At 40.8% G+C, this 2,365-nt stretch overlaps 1 non-coding gene across 1 annotated transcript; it reads left to right on the top strand.

The window, feature by feature from the left end:
* The first annotated feature begins 1,798 nt into the window (after positions 1 to 1,798).
* On the top strand, positions 1,799 to 1,909 carry LOC112090079. Its single transcript, XR_002901438.1, has one exon. It is a non-coding gene; the product is annotated as a small nucleolar RNA R71 (small nucleolar RNA).
* The last annotated feature ends 456 nt before the right edge of the window (positions 1,910 to 2,365 follow it).

The raw sequence follows: 2,365 nt of genomic DNA, 5'->3' as shown, positions 1-2,365 counted from the left end.
CTAGACTAGATTGGTTTTAGAGGTTGGTTTTTTTTCACGGATTAAATTAAGACTAGAATGGGAAGCATGTAAAGCAAGCAAAATATCGAAGTAAAGCAATTTAAATGCAGATCTGAATAAGCAAGTGAAAATCGATTGGTTTGTAAACTATGGCTAAAAACGCTGAGCTTTTAGGAACTCTACAGGGATCATAATTGGTTTTAACACTAGGGTAGATAGATTGGGATTGACGGATATCGATATATAGGCGGTTCTAGAGCTAGAGTACGGCGGTATGACTATGTCACTGTCGTGATCATAACCAACTGTTTCTCGCAACCCTGACCAGTAGGTTTCCACTCTGGCCCTGGAAGGGAGAGAACGAAAGAGCTGCACAAGACTCGTCAATACTCACGATCTCGCCGCAGGAAGGTTTCCACTCCTACGGAAAAATCGCCTGTTTCATTCTAGGGCTGATACTTAATGAAAAATTTCGCAACACTAACTATCTAGATCAGATACTAGGTGATCAATCAAGCATACATGCAATAAGAACAAGAATAAACAGAGAACAGGTCGAAATCCCAGATATACAAACCTAGATGTCTTAATCAATTATGAGAGCCCCTTTCAGGAACCGTAAGCCCAACTCGGGATCTACTCAGACATGGCTGAGGTCGACATCATCATTGGTTTTAATAAAAGTAATGAAAACCAGTAAAGAAAAGAGATGAAGAAAGCTTCTCTATTGAAGAACTCGGACTTGAACAATCTTCTACAAAAATCACATAAAAACGGCTAAAGGAAAAGGGTTTCTGTAAAGTATGAAGGGTTCTCTCTAAAAACGACCTAAATGACAAGTATTTATAATCTTCAATACTCTATGGTCTCTAGGGTTCCGGAATTGAGGCTGAGAATGACTTTGGGCTTCAGAAATATGGGCTTTAGTTCGGAGCTTGATGGCCGCGGTCGGGAGTGATGTGACCGCGGGGATTTGGTGGTTGGCCACGGTCGGGAGAGTTCTGACAGCGGGAAATAGGCCTCGGTCGCGTGACTTGCTGGCCGTCTTCGAGTGGCTTCCGGGCTGATGGAATATCTTGAGATCCAACCGAATGTCTCCAAACCAAGTGCATTTTAAAGCTGGTTGGATAAGTTGTCCAATTTTGAGGGTGATCAGACGGTGAGAAGGTCTTCGTCTCTCCATGAGAGTTCTGACGGTTTGTATTTATCCAAAAGAGTCTTTTTGTTCCAATTTGTGCCTCTTTATCCCAAATTACCTGAAAAGTCTTTTAAAATCCAGAAACATAGAAATCCTTTGAAAACCTTTGAAAATGGAGTAAAAACACCTGTAAAAGATATTAAAGTGATCAATAAAAATGGTCAAAATCCGGTGTTATCACTAATCTTTGCAGCTTCATAAGAAGTGGTTGCACCATAAGCTCGAGCTTATTGTCTTGAGAGGTTGGAGATGATTTTGGAGCAGATTGGAGATTCATATGGGCGTGGTCTTGTGCTCCAAGTTGATTATTAATCTCAGCTGCATTAACTGCTTCGCAGACATTAACAGAACGCTGCTGATTTTGGAGAAACAATTTCACCATGGCTTTAAGTTCTTCAATTATGATCATGGGAAGTAGAACGTGATTTTCTTCCTTGATCAAGACAATTGTTTCTGCTGCTTGCAGCAAGATTATTAATCAAGATGTAAGCTTCTTCCACAGTCCTTGTCATGAAGTTTCCATCGCTTGCTACATTTAGAGGTGCCTTAGATATGCATTCAAGACCGTCGTAGAAAGTGTTCAAGATGCATGTCTCTGTAAAACCGTGGTTAGGACATTCTCTAATGTAGCCTTTATAACGATCCCAAACTTCATGAAAACGTTCGCCTCCTTTTTGTTGGAACCCAAAAATCTTGTCTCTAAAGAAGTTTGATCTAGAGGTAGTGTCGAAATGGTTAAGGAAGGCGGCCTTGCATTCGTCCCATGATCCGAGTGAACCAGGAGACAAAGACTTAAACCATGCACGTGCCTTATCACAAAGAGAAAATGGAAACAACTTGCACTTTATGAAATCTGCAGGAACTCAGATCGATTGCTTGGTGCTGCAGATTTTTTCAAAATCTTCAAGATGATCCATAGGGTTCTCCGATGCATTGCCATGGAAACGATTCTGCTTGACCAATTTTATGAGCTTCGGACTTATCTCATAGTCTACGTTGATGGGTTGTAGACTAATGGGAGAACGGTTCTCATAGAAAGCATATAGATTGTTATAATCTCTTAAAGTTAAGCAAGGAGCGTTTTGAAACCTAACGTGCTGTTCAACGTTTTGTTGGACGTGGTGGTTATCTCTAAGCCTATCTAAACCTTGGAAGTGTCTATTGTTA

The sequence above is a fragment of the Eutrema salsugineum genome, unplaced genomic scaffold (genome assembly GCF_000478725.1).
Source record: "Eutrema salsugineum unplaced genomic scaffold, Eutsalg1_0 scaffold_11, whole genome shotgun sequence".
NCBI classification, from domain to species: Eukaryota; Viridiplantae; Streptophyta; class Magnoliopsida; order Brassicales; family Brassicaceae; genus Eutrema; species Eutrema salsugineum.
The sequence above is the reverse complement of the archived record's forward strand: the minus strand, read 5'-3'. Positions and strand labels throughout refer to the sequence as shown.